Source organism: Lagenorhynchus albirostris, chromosome 2 (assembly GCF_949774975.1).
Source record: "Lagenorhynchus albirostris chromosome 2, mLagAlb1.1, whole genome shotgun sequence".
Taxonomy (NCBI): Eukaryota; Metazoa; Chordata; class Mammalia; order Artiodactyla; family Delphinidae; genus Lagenorhynchus; species Lagenorhynchus albirostris.
This window is the reverse complement of record NC_083096.1, coordinates 106,374,937-106,388,578: the sequence shown is the minus strand read 5'-3', so window position 1 is coordinate 106,388,578 and position 13,642 is coordinate 106,374,937. Positions and strand designations below refer to the sequence as shown.

The window sequence follows — 13,642 nt, the reverse complement described above, 5'->3', positions numbered from 1 at the left end:
TTATTAATACTTTTATTATTAAAATATGAGTATTTTAATACCCTAAAATATTAGAGTATTTTTTCTAATTAATTATTTTTCATCTTAGTCACTGAGTAAAGAAATAAGCAGCTTCTATTTTGACCAATATCACTGTATCAATGTCCAGCAGCCAAGACAAAGAACCTTTATATGGTGGCATGAATAAACAATGCAGGCAATAAGACACCACTTGAAATAAGGGTATGCAGAAAAACGCTTCTATAATGTTACGTTTCATAAGGAGGAGACAAAACTTACAACTGTATAAGGTAAAAACGTAGATATACAGAAAGAAAGGCTAGGAAGGCAGAATAGAAAGGTCTCATCTGTAGAATCAAGATATGCCTAGGTTGAAACTTGGCTGCTCTACTATTTACTATCTACGTGACCCAAGTCTGAGTTTGTTTTCCTGCATATGAAATGGGAATATATATATATCACAGCATAATTATAAGGAATACATACTAGATGCTTAATTAATGTCAGTCTCATCTCCCTTTCCTTTAATACTAATGATTATATAATGGTGAAAAGATTATCGGTGACTTCCCCCCACTTCCTTTTCCAAACAATTGAAAATATTTTTTCAACAAATATTAAACTTCTAATATTTCATACTCACACCCCCTCCTCATGTGAACTTAAAAGTACTAACTGCCTTTTACAGTTTCTTTTAAAGTTTAAAATTTGTGTTTGTGGTGGGGAAGGTAGGTGGTACAAGAAAAACTTAAAGTGGGAAATAAGTTTAAGACTATACCAGCACAGATATATACAAAACAAAGAGAAGTGTAGAGAGGAAAACAGCAAAAGGAAATGCTGTTTGAGGAAATTCCCCTGACTCAGACTAAGTAATGAAACGATAACATTCTTCTCCTCAATCTAGCTTCTGCTGAAGCCACTCCTCACTCTCATCTGGGGTTTCTGTGTACTTTATATACAAATGCACATAGCCACTCACCCGCTTCTCTCTACTAATGGTCACCACCATCCTCATGGTCAAGAATTTAAAGGGGAGTGAAGAAATTGAGGATGTTGTAACGAAGCAAACCAACCCACGGGTTGGGAAAGCCCTTCACTCAAATGCACTCACTCCCAAATGTATTATTATCATCATCATCATTAGCTGACAGCCATAAAGGAGAATGTGTTCCCGAAATATTGACCCTGGTTATAGCTTTAGCTGCTAGAACTGGAGATGCCACACTTTGATGACTGTCTCTTACTTCCTTTGTAGATATGGGCCTCAAAATGGAACGTTAGAAAAAGTATACAACTTCAGATCACTCACAGGTGAAAATTTCACGTTACTGTAGGAAACACAATTAAACAATGATGATAATAATAATAACTATTATTCTAACAGCTAACATTTACTCAGCATTCATTACATATCAGAAAGCTAAGGACTTTACTACATGAATTATGTAATATAAACCTAAATCTCTATGAAGATTTCTTATTGTTAAATCTACTTGCCTAGTGCTCACACAGCTAGATCTTAACCCCACCAGTTTTACTTCAAGGCTTACACTTTTTAAACCTTATCCTCCCATCCTGCACAAACTATTCAACAATAATTAGGAACCATCCCCCTCCCCAGTAATTGGTGTTTTGAAAATACTAGTTATGTCTGACATCTTCCTCAAGAAACTGATGAAAAGATATTATGCTTTCAAGTAAAAGGATAAATACTCTGGAAGAAAGGATAAAAATGTTCAACCTTCATAAATATTAGATAAATAACTGATATAATACAGGTAAATATGGTTTGTAAACTGAACTTTAATCCCAACACTTTATTAGGTGCTTTTTAATTTGAAATTGTCCTTTTGATTCACAACATATTTAGTTTCCTGACTTTGTACAAAGTCTTTTAAAAGCTGTATTTTCCCATAGATACAGAGAACACACGGGGTGGTTGCCAGAATGGGGAGGGGCATGGGCAAAATAGGTGAAAGGAATTAAGAGGTACAGACTTCCAATTTTAAAATAAGTAAGTCATGGGGAGGTAATATAATATACAGCATAAGAAATATGGTCAATAATATTATAATAACTCTGTATGGGGTCTGATGGTTACTAGACTTATCCTGGTGATCATTCCATATGTATTTAAATGTTGATCACTAAGTTGTACACCTGAAACTAAAATAATATTGTATATCAACTATATTTCAATTAAACAAAATAAAACTGTATTTTCAATTTCAATGAATGATATACATTCTAAAAAGCTTAATACCTAAGACATTGTTTATCACTCTAACCAACTTCACTTCTATCACAGTTTAGACTAACAGAATCATATTTCAAGAAACAAATCACTCAATCCATACTTTAAACAAAGCTACCTACAAAATCACAGTTCCAGAAGAGGAGTTAGGGCAACCGTTAGTAGAGGTACAAGGGAAATCTCTTAGAAACGCTAATCTTAATACAGTCTCGCTTTCCTTCATCCAAGAGAAGTATGCACTGCTGTTGCTGCTACCCTAGCATTTTTCTCCTCTTCCTCCTCTTGAAATCCTCGACTTTTCTCCTCCTGGAAAGTTTATCTCACAGGACTGCTAACATCTCTCAGTAGTCAAAGGATCTTTTATCTTGAATTTAAAGGAACAAAAACATACTAACTCCTCCTAATCACATTAGAGTTCCCAGTAAATTCAGAGAGGATAGTAACTTCACAGTTCAGTTTCAGCAGATCTAAGAAAAAATTAAACAGTACAGCAACTGAGGCCCTAGAGAGAATAATAATACACCTTTTTCATGGAGACTCCAGCTATCTGAAGAAAGACCACGAATTGAACTTGGTGTTCTACCTTCTAGGTCTCAAGTGATCTTTATGTTTGGTGTTTTAGTTTAGTTTAGTTTTGTTTTGTTTTAAGAGGGGAAAGAAGAGAAATACTTTAGCCAACCAGCAGGGTGAGCTAGTGCTAGAATCAGTTTGATTATTCTCAGTTTTCTCAAAATTCAATGATATAAATGGGTTGCACTATTAAAAGCAGTATTCCCTCCTAATAAACCTGAATTAAAAGACAACACTTCTAAAACTGCTTCAGTCAGTGCTACACAATTCTGTTCAATATTTACAGATTCTCTACAAAGCAGACATTCTCTATACCAGATGGATTAATAACAAATAAATGTAAAAAAATTAGAGCTTATTTGAATATCTATCCAAAACATTATAGTATCCATCCTTTATTCTCATGTTTTATTTTACAGACTATCAATTTAAAAATTTTTTAAACATTAAAAAAGAACTGCTAAAACTAGTGTTCTTTAAAAATTAGGGCTGGATAATTCAACATTCCAATTTCTGCATTCGGTGCAAGCTATAGTGGCCTTAATATATGTCTGAAAAAGCAGTCATGAGAAAAGCATTCCCACAAGAGTAAGATCCCCCGCTTTCCTTTAGAATCACATTCTGAGAAGAGTCTAAATAAGTAACCCTAAACACTAGTAATATATTTGGGGTGAGAGAAAGATGAACCTGATCTTTTCTAACAACCAATTTCTTTAAATTTTTTAAATTGCAGGTAACCCCACCACTTCAAGTAACTGTCCTTGAGTCTTTCTTTTCTCCTCCTGTTACCCAATACAGTCTCAATTCAACCACAACAAACTTCTCCCTCTTTTATAACTTGAATGACAAATTAAACCTGCAAAAAGTTTAAGGTCTGCAGGTGACAGACTCACTTCATAATTATTGATACAGAGAATCCAGGAGTAATCTCAATTATCACAAAACCAAAGTATAATTAAATCCACTCACATAGTGTTGAAAATTAAGAAATATATCAACTTTCCTAGAAAAATCAATAATTTAAGTGCACCTTAAAAGACCCATAAAAACTTTAAAACCTAAAGACAAATTACCTGTTTTTTTAAACGTGATATCTAAAGAAGTTAAAGATAACTGTGGGATCCCATCATAAATGATTTTACTACTTGTTGAATTTACTAACAGATGTTACAGATTTACTACTCAGCAGTAGTACTAGTTAGTCTTAACAAGTTGTTTTTAACAGGAGGCAAAGTGGTATGTCCATTTTTCCAACTAAAACACTTACAAAATGAAATGCACTACCATCACTGTTTCAAGCCTCTATCTCATTTCTTACCTAATAACTAGTAGAAATGGCAATTACTTCAAACTTTCCAAGAAGTTTATCAAGCTACCTGTTCTGTTTTGTTTTTCAAATCTCTGAGTCGATTGCTTTGGAAACCTCAGAATTCAAAAGCAACATTGCTTTGAAATTATCTGAAATGTCTGGATTTTGTAACTGATTTTGTTTCACTTTGGAAGTCACTTTAAAAACTAAGTTACCATATCAAGTTAAATAAAAGTTTATTGTCACAGAATTTCTCATTAATATAATAGTATCTGAATAACAAGTACTCTCAAGCATACTCCCTTGTTTTGTTTTATAACCATTATTAGTTGCAGATAGTCACCTCCTTAGACCAGCAATGTGACCAATGAAAAGACCAATGGGGTATAAGTTGAGAGACAATTTTTCATCATGCCATTAACTTAATCATCTCTGGCCCTTAATATATTGAAAAAGAGAGAGTAATACTAGTTGTTCTCTAAGATTCCTTCTACACTAAAACTATATGATTCAATAATAATTTTGCTGATATTAATATATCTCCTATTCATTAATACAAGAGTGTTCTCTATTAGAAGGAGAAAACCTAAAAGGGGGGAAACATAAATCTGGGAAAAAACAAGGAAAATGGAAGTTTTAAGTAATGTTGAAAAGTTCAAATTCGATTTGAACAGGGATCTAAAAGCTAGTTATATAAATGTGCTTAAATATCCCTTCAAGTAATTTAATTTGTTAATGTGACCTAGCCAAAACATTAGTTGTTTCCAAATTTTGTACTTCAAATATTACAAATATACCAAGTACGATGTAGATGTAAGTGCAGTATAAGTTTAAACTGTTAGAAATTCTAAAACTTACACCACCATGATTTTAACAGCAATATACATATCACTGCATTAACACTAGTCAAGCCTTCGTGTTTCACCTATTAAAATGTCTAAACTAAACTGTAACTTCTTTATAATTTTTTCTTACAAAAACCTATCGATGTAATATTGCTGCCATCTAGTTCCCTGGATACTTACACATATGACTGAAGGCAAACAGCAGGTTTCCTTTCTTTGAGCAATTTGAGTTGTCTATTTTTTGAAATGCTCTTTTTCTTGTGGGACCAAAACTATGTAACTAAACTACTGCAGAGAGGCAATATATTATTAAGGCAAATCTAATCTATCATCCAGATGCAACAAGCCTGGCATTAGTTAGGACTGGCCAGAATAGATGATGGTGTTTTGGTTATTTCTGTTGAATTTATTAACTTGTATACAAAACAGGACCATCATTCAGGCTCTCAATTGTGTTTCTCTCCTCGTTGAGTACTTCTTAATGACCACACAAAATATGAAGTCTAAACATAAAAGTTTTATAACAACTAAATTTATGTCAATATTACTTAAAACAGTTCAAGAAAAGTTTTCCACTAATGTTGCTAAACCATGGATGGATCCCAACACGAGAGTCGTCTGTGGAAGTCTCGTAACAAGAAACCGTTAGTTCCACCACCTAAGTTTCCAATCACTGAGAAGGGTCTGGGACAACTCATCTTCAGGTTCACGGGAGGAGTGGAGCACACCTGCTTTCCTCTGGCAGAGATTAAGCTCCCAGGGACACAAAGGCCAGGGAATCAGACCTGGAGAAGCAAAAAGCTTTAGCTGGACACCCACCAAGCCCCTGGCAACCCAAACACTTTGAGCGATTTACCTCTTGCTGTTACTTCCCAGGCACCTATCGGCATAAGATCTTGCAAAACAGGGGGAGGGGAGGGCTCTGCGGTCCTGGTCCCACGTTAGGAGAGGGGTGTGTACAGTTAACGCCAGAGCCTACGCTTCTGGCCGAGGCAGAGCAGCCCCAAAGAGAGGGGTTGGTGGCTGCTCTCGGACCGCCCCGTTACTCAGTGCATTGCAATGGCGACCGCAAGGCTCCCCAAGCCGCCTGATCTCGGCCCCTTCCCCCTACTGCTCACTGGCTGCTCAGCTTCATGTGACTAAACAAAACCCCCAAGTCTAGTGCCCAGCTCAGCCCCTTTGTGTCCGCTACCGGATCCTCCGACGCCGCCGTGGAAAAGTCCCCCCCTCCCCACCTCCGCCGAGTCCCGCCCCGCGGCGGCGGCCGCCGCTCACCTCAGGCACCGCCGCCCCCCGCGGCCGCCGCCTCCCCGAACCCGGGTCCCGGACTCCTTGTGTAGCACCAACTCCGCCTCCTCGGCCGCCGCCGCCATCTTAGCCTGTGCGGCAAAATGCGTCCTTTTGGATGGTTGGGACCCAGCCTAGGGCGTAGCTCCCCGGGCCCGAGCGCCGAAGGCCGGGTCCCCCAAGTTCCTCCGCCACCCTCAGTCCCGCCGCCGCCACAACCCAGAGGCCCGAAACCCACACAGGTCCCGGCGAATCCGACCAAATAACCCCTGAAACTCACAGTTTGGTGCCGTGTGCGTCAAACCGGGGCGACGTTGGGAGCGCGCGGCGTCCCCGCGTCACACGCCGCTCTGTACGCTACTCGGCTCCAACGGCCCCCCTCCGCTCCCCGCTTTTCGCCTTCGGCCCCGGTTCCCACGGCGCAGGCGCGCTGCTTTCCCGCCTCTTACCGAGCTGCGGGCCGCGGGGGCGGCCAGCGAGGAGCTCTCCGGCGGCTTCGCGCTGGTGGAGCGTCTGGGCCAATTACACCAAAGGGTGCAGCAGAAACAGTGCACCACTGTTCTCGGGTGCCAGAAACCCAACAAGGTCACCTCCCCCAGCGCTGACCTAATCACTCTCAAGGAGGTTCCCGCCCCAAAGTAGGCACGCTCCAAATATGGTGGTGCCCAAACTCTGCAAGACCCAAACACTTAGGCAAGTTTAGGCCCTTTAAGGTGGAACAGACCCATATTTGATTTCCACAATCACGAGAGGGCCACAGTTCCTTTTCTTTCTACTGTTGAGGAAAACAGCTAAAGGACTCGACATTGCTGGTCACAACTGTAGAGTAATAGCAGAAGAAGGTTTCTGGATCTTAAGGGGACCAATTGTTGGGAGATGCTTGATGGACAAGCAGAGCATCAAGTGTAGCATCTCAGTTAACGGAACAGCCTACCCTAAAAGGTTCCCTGGGTTTGGTCCAATTTGATTCTGTGAACATACTTTCTCCCTGCATTACTGAATGTGTTGTGGGTCTCCGAATTAAAGTTATGTAAGAAGCACCCGGTATGCTGGTTACCCTTCAAAGAATTAGTAGGTCCCGAGAGAGTTCTAGAAAACTTTTTAAACAAGTATCCACCTCAGAGTCTGAGGACAGAGTTTCACAGACCACACTTTGAGAAACATTGATTAGGAGCTATTCTCGTTGCTTTTGAACTGAGCAAACATAAAAGTTGCTAACATGTCTGACATGAATCAAAATTTCCTGAGGAATCTACTAGTCCTGCCTTAATAAGTTCTTTGGCTGTTCTGAATCTCTGGGTTCTCAAAAAAAAAAAAAAAGTTTTCATTAGTTAGTTTAGCAGCTATCGTAAAACTCTGCTTTTCCAAACCCTCAAGATGTCATTGGCATTCAGAGGAATACACTGTAATTGCACGTATTTAACAAGAATGAGAAACACTCCCTTTACTATAGGATGGTGACTTCATCATCATTATCAGCAAACATAGATTCCAAACAACAGGTATTTATACTTGCTGAATTAGTTAATAATAATAGCTAACACTTTTGAGTGCTTACTATTTACCAAGCATTGTTCTAATTCATTCAATTTCATTAAAACCTAAAACCTAATGAGGCAAAGAGAGGTTAGGTAATCTTCTCAACGTCACACAGCTCTTTGGACTCTTTCAAAATATAAAATTTTCTTCTTTATTTACACAAATGGGTAAACAGTCAAATGTATATAAATTTTCAGCTAATTTGGGGGGGTTGTCTTTTGGGTTATTTCATCTGTAGAATCCATTAAAATTGGACATTCTCAGTTTACTATTGGACTTACAATAAATAAAATTATAATGTTCTTATAACATATCACTACAAAAGCAGTTACCAACAAAAACTCTGTTGTGAGTGTACACCACTGACTGACTGATGTGCATCAGATCACACCACCAGCAAATAGAACTCAACCATGATCAGGAACTTGTCTCACTAATGAAATTGTTTGTTTATACAAGAATTAAGCAACTAAACTGTAATACTATAGAAATAGTAGTATAAATAATGGTAATAATTGTAATAGTAAAAGTAGTCATGGTTGATGAAATTCTTTATAAACAAAATAGATGTCAAAAAACCTTCTATGAGGGAGAAACCTTGAAAAGGGCAGAAATCTTGAATAAGGTAATGCAAAAAAAAAAAAATGCAGGCAACTAGAAAAATCCAAAGACAGATTATGTGGCTCAAGGCCAAAATATTTAAAGACATTAAAAGGAAAATGCAGTTGAGAATGAAAATCAAGATGTGGAAAACAGTTTGACCCCTGGAGAAAACTCACAAATCACATCTACTCACTGTAATAAAAGAGTGCTCTGACCTGGGGAAGAATCTTTGAAAACAAAAAGGAAAGAAAGGAAAAGCCAGACTGGCTATTGTTAAAGTGTTAAAACTTGACATTATTAGCAAAGTATATGAATCTATTAGTTTTTCCAGTGAATGGGGTTACCCAATAAAAGATACAAAGTAAACTGTGGTCTCAAATGACCTAATCAAAAAGAAAATGCAATTTCATGTTGGATAAAAATGGTTAATTCTCCACATCCCAATACTTCTGAATTGCAGGCAAAAAGAAGAAAAAGAAACGTTGATTAATCTACTATCCTAGTTACAGCAGAAATTAACACAGCATTGTAAATCAACTATACTTCAATTAAAATAAAAACCTACTATCCTAGTAATAAAGTCAAGTCCAAGTTTGGATTTATCTTAGGGCCTCACCCGAAGAGGACCCACCTCTGAGTACCAAAATTGTTAAGACAGTCTCATTTGTGGAATTTCAAATATTATGACGTGTGTTAATTAGGGTGGAGGTCAGAGGATGTTTGGCATGGAGAGAGGTGAAGAGAGTAAACAGAGATCAAGCCTTATATTTATTTTTGTCTCACAGTAACCCCAGCACAGAGACTTTTACATGTAAAGTATGCAGTAAATAATTTTGTTCAATTCAACCAACATTCACCAATTGCCTATACCATGCAAGGCACTGTACTAGGCACTGTCAGCAAAAAAAAAAAAAAAGAATAAGACAGTTCCTTGCACATATTCAATAAATATTAGTTGAGTAGATGAGGAGCTGTTATAGTCCAATAAAAGAACTACACAAAAGGATATAATCAACTCTCAATTTACCAGGGAATGGGGGAGATGAGGAAATAGATAATAATGATTTCAAAATCATTGAAACAAAATTTCATAAAACATGATACAAAATAAGTTTCATATACACATATTTAGTAAAAATTATATCCAATATTTAGGAACACATTTACTACTCTAACTCATCGGCATATCAGAAGTAGAACATGAGTATAGACTTGTTCACAGAACATATGTAAAGAAAGGAAACGGTGGGCTAGGGAAACAGATAAAAAAAAAATATTTAAGGAATGAGTAGAGCCAGCCAAGAAAATTAAAAAATGGAGGAACAGAGGGTTATGAGAAGATTTAGGCAAGAGTGCAGCCTCACAGAAGCCAAGGAAGTATTGGTAACAGCTTAACTACTATGACAAATAACTTCAAATATCAATGGATTAACACAGTAAAATTTCACTTCTTATTCACATCACACTCCACTGAAGTTAGTGGGAAGGGGAAGGGAAGCCTCAAAGCAGTTACTCAAGTACCTAGGGTCCTTCTGTCATCTGGCTTTGCCATCCCCTAAGGTCTTAGTGTCTTCTATTGGATCCCCTGGAAAGAGAGACAGCACACATGGAGAATCGTGAGTGCAGTAAGTGGAAGTGGCCAAGCCCAGAAGTGGCACACATCACTTCTCACTTTCTATTAGTCAGCATCTAGTCACGTGGCTCCACTTAACTGCAGGCAAAGGCTGGGAAATGTAGTTGGGCTGTAGGCCCTGGAGGAAAAGGAAATGGGACTGGTGAGCACAAAGCAGGGTCTCTGCACATCCTGAGTAAATGCAGCAGAGAGGTTATATAAGTAAGCGGAGTGCACTGGGTGTGCAAGATCATTGGTGACCTTGGTAAGAGCAAGGTCAGAGGAGTGGCTCAGCCTACTGCAGTGAGTTCAGGAAAAAATGAAAAGAAGGGGAAATAGGAACAGTCTGAGCAGCCGTGGAAACCTGACAAGATCAATTGCCTAGACTTACAAGGCTGAGAGACTAATCTCATACTATAGGTAGATGCCACTGCTTAAGGATTCTTGGCAACTAACTAGCCAGCCTTCTCCTGCTTAGAAGAAAGCCCTCTCTAGGCCTTCATCAAACTTTCACCCACATTAAACTTGAGAAATGTCTTTATTGTTTATTTTTTCTAGAGTGAAAGATTCCAGATGTTCCAGAATATTTGCTTGAGATCCATCCAAGGAAAAAAGGCATCTGTAATTTCAGCCATCCCATGTGTTTTACTAAAGAAAATGAACATAAAATAGTAAGCCAAAGTATTGCATTATATGTATTGATTTCCTTTGTAATCAATAACTGGGAGATGTAATTGTACAAATGTGTTCCTTTAGCCACATGGCAATAATTAGAAATTGAACTTTGATATTTCTAGTTTAATTGTAAATGAAATTAAATGTCTTCAAAATGAACATTAAAATCTCTATCATGTATCATTTACTTAAATTTTCTAAATATGTTGTAAGAAGGGAAAGAATGGTGCTTGCAACCTGTAAAAAAATAGATTTAGGAAACATTTAGTTCAAAGTAGAAATACAGATCTAAAAATATAACATGATAGTATCTTTATTTTTCTTATCCATTTCTCTTTTTATTGCAAGGCATTAAAATCTCTCTTACAAATTCTCGTTCAGATTCGTTCCTGAGTGCCATACTTCACCCTCAACGTAGAATGGCTGTGGTCTCCAGGCATACCTGAAAGATGCCCTGAGATGTAGAGCCATCCTCTCTTCTAATATTCATGTGGTACCTACAATATTCCAAGCATTATACTGGGCCCTGTGGAAGATGTGAATATAAATAGAACACACTCAGCTCTCAAATACTTTATGGTTAAATAGATCAAAAGTCACATGCTCAAAGTGCTATTTGTATTTTAAAGTTGACAAAGAAAGAGGTCAGTTTATTGTTCAACTAATGCTTCACGAGGTGATAATGCTGTGGAGTCATTTCCTCTAGAGTTTAGCTCTTAGCTTTGCAGTTTGAGAATCAGACTAGAATTGATCAAGCTTGGATGCATGAAACATATAAAAGACTAATGTATAAATCACATGGTGATATATTAATTTACAGTAAAAGTTGTGACTGCCAAGCATAATGGAATACTCAGGCAGATTGGTCAACATATTCTTTCCCCTGTAGAGAAGGGTTCCAGGAACACCAATTACTTGTTCAATGAGCATGGAATTATATGAAAATGATCTTAACAGATGGTGTTATGAAACTTTGATAGCAAACTGTACTCTGCCATGAAGATGTACCTGTCAAGGGAACTTGAACCCTTAGTTTGCTCTCACAGGGAAATAACTGGTATTTTCCTTAAAGATATATAGCAATATATTAGAAGCACAAAAATATGAAACATTTTATAATCTATATTTCATCAACTCTGTAACACTTTTTAAAAAATGATTGTAACATCTCTGAAACCGAGGCGTGTTTTAAAAATTAGAGTTTGTAACTGGCATTTTTTTCTTGCTGAGGGGTACATGTAACAACGGCACACCTTTCAATGAGTGATATCTTAGAATAACTGCCTGACACTTTTAGAAATTCCCCTAACTCTGTTTTGGTAAATCGACTTTCACAAACTTAGTTGTTGCCCCAGTATATCATAGCTCACAGTCTAAGTTCAAAAACTATGTCAAAGTTTAATCTCCTCAGTTCATACTCTGATCAGGCTGAAGTTCCCAAGGGATACAGAACATTGGAGGATATAGTTCATACACAAGTGCATTCTTTCCTCCTAAAGTAACCCGGAAGTAACCTTCACTGGGCCTGTCACCACTTTTTACTGCAGGACCCTTGAAACTCCTGCAAAGTTCCTTGAAAGAGTCTCACGTATACTCAGAAAGAGGTCCTACCAGCTACCTCATTACTCCTCTGATATGACGAAGTATCTTCAGCAGCTACTGGTGAGCCTTCTGCTGGAAATGACTGCCTTCCACATGGCGCCACCATTTTTGGCCAGGCACCTCCATAGTCATAGCTGATGATGTGCATCTGGAATACACATTGGTTGGTACTAAGGCAGTACTGAGGGCCCTAGTCTTGTATTTGTGGGCCTGCATCAGCCTATGTCTAATCCTTCTGCACAGAGTATCACCTTTTTCAATCTCTCTGCCCAGAGAGGGTCTTTCTGGAATTCCTCGTTCCTACTTCACACAAAGGGCATTTATAGGCTACTGGGTCCTAAATATTAAGTCCCTGCCCTCAAGGAGCTTACAGTCTAATGGAGGGAGATAAAGAAAGAAAAAGACCATTGTTCTGTGTGTGATAAGCGCTAGACAGGAGTTAGTATGAGGAGGGCCTTGGAAACACGGAGGAGGAGGACCTAAGTTAGTCTGGGGGACCAAGGAAGGCTTCCTGGAGAAGGCTTTCTCTGCCTAGGGCCATCTTCCTACTCCATCTGGGCTACATTCTTCAAGTTTCAGTTAAGTATCCCTCAGAGAAGCTTTCCCCCGCCCCCTTACCTCACACTCACATCTAGTACACATGTTTTCCCTTTGTTATACTGGTCTTATGTGTATAGTAAAACCCACTACAACTGAACAAATCTGGCCCAAAAATTCAGTTTCATAAATTACAAGGTCATATTAGGAGGTTTACGAAATGACTGGAGTAATCCTACATAGTTTGCTTGCTAGAGTTCCAGGGGTCTGGCTGCGTAATCAGAATCTATCCTGGTCTCCTGGTTAGAGTTTGAAGCAATCTGCTGGTACTTGACTGTTCCAGCTAAAACGTGCTGGGAATGATTCTAGGTCCTATGACTAGCTGGGAATTCCAGGATCATACCACAAAGTCCAGTTACTTGGTATCCATTTCATCTGCCTAATCCAAGAAGATTGGGTTGCGAGAATAATGCAGAATTATTCTGGGAATGCAGAATCCCACTTCTTCCATTTCACCTTGGCTCTCTCCATCCCAAGTCAAGAACTTTAGCCCACTGCATTGGAAAATGGGAACTGGGCAGAGGACAGGATTAATGGCTGGAATCATTATAGTTGGTTTTGCATTATCAGGAATACGATTTTCCTATATGTTATTTTCTACATCATTGTAGATTTGGATTTAACTATAATTACTTGCTTAATGTCCACCTCCTCCTCTAGACTATATAGAACATGAGGGTGTATTAGATGTTCATATTATATTCCTTACTCATAATACAGTTCTTAAGTCATATTAGTTGCTTAATAAA

At 38.3% G+C, this 13,642-nt stretch overlaps 1 protein-coding gene across 4 annotated transcripts in view; it reads right to left on the bottom strand.

Moving 5' to 3' along the window:
- ZNF644 (zinc finger protein 644) overlaps positions 1-6,836 on the bottom strand; it is a 118,308-nt gene extending 111,472 nt beyond the window's left edge. For 2 of the 4 annotated variants that reach the window (XM_060139592.1, XM_060139595.1), the window contains exon 1: positions 6,546-6,676. The gene's annotated coding sequence lies outside the window, so the exon portion shown is untranslated. Of the gene's footprint in view, positions 1-6,253; positions 6,358-6,545; positions 6,677-6,714 lie in introns of those variants that run through there. The other 2 variants (XM_060139593.1, XM_060139594.1) reach the window with 2 other exon arrangements.
- Positions 6,837-13,642: the final 6,806 nt, after the last annotated feature.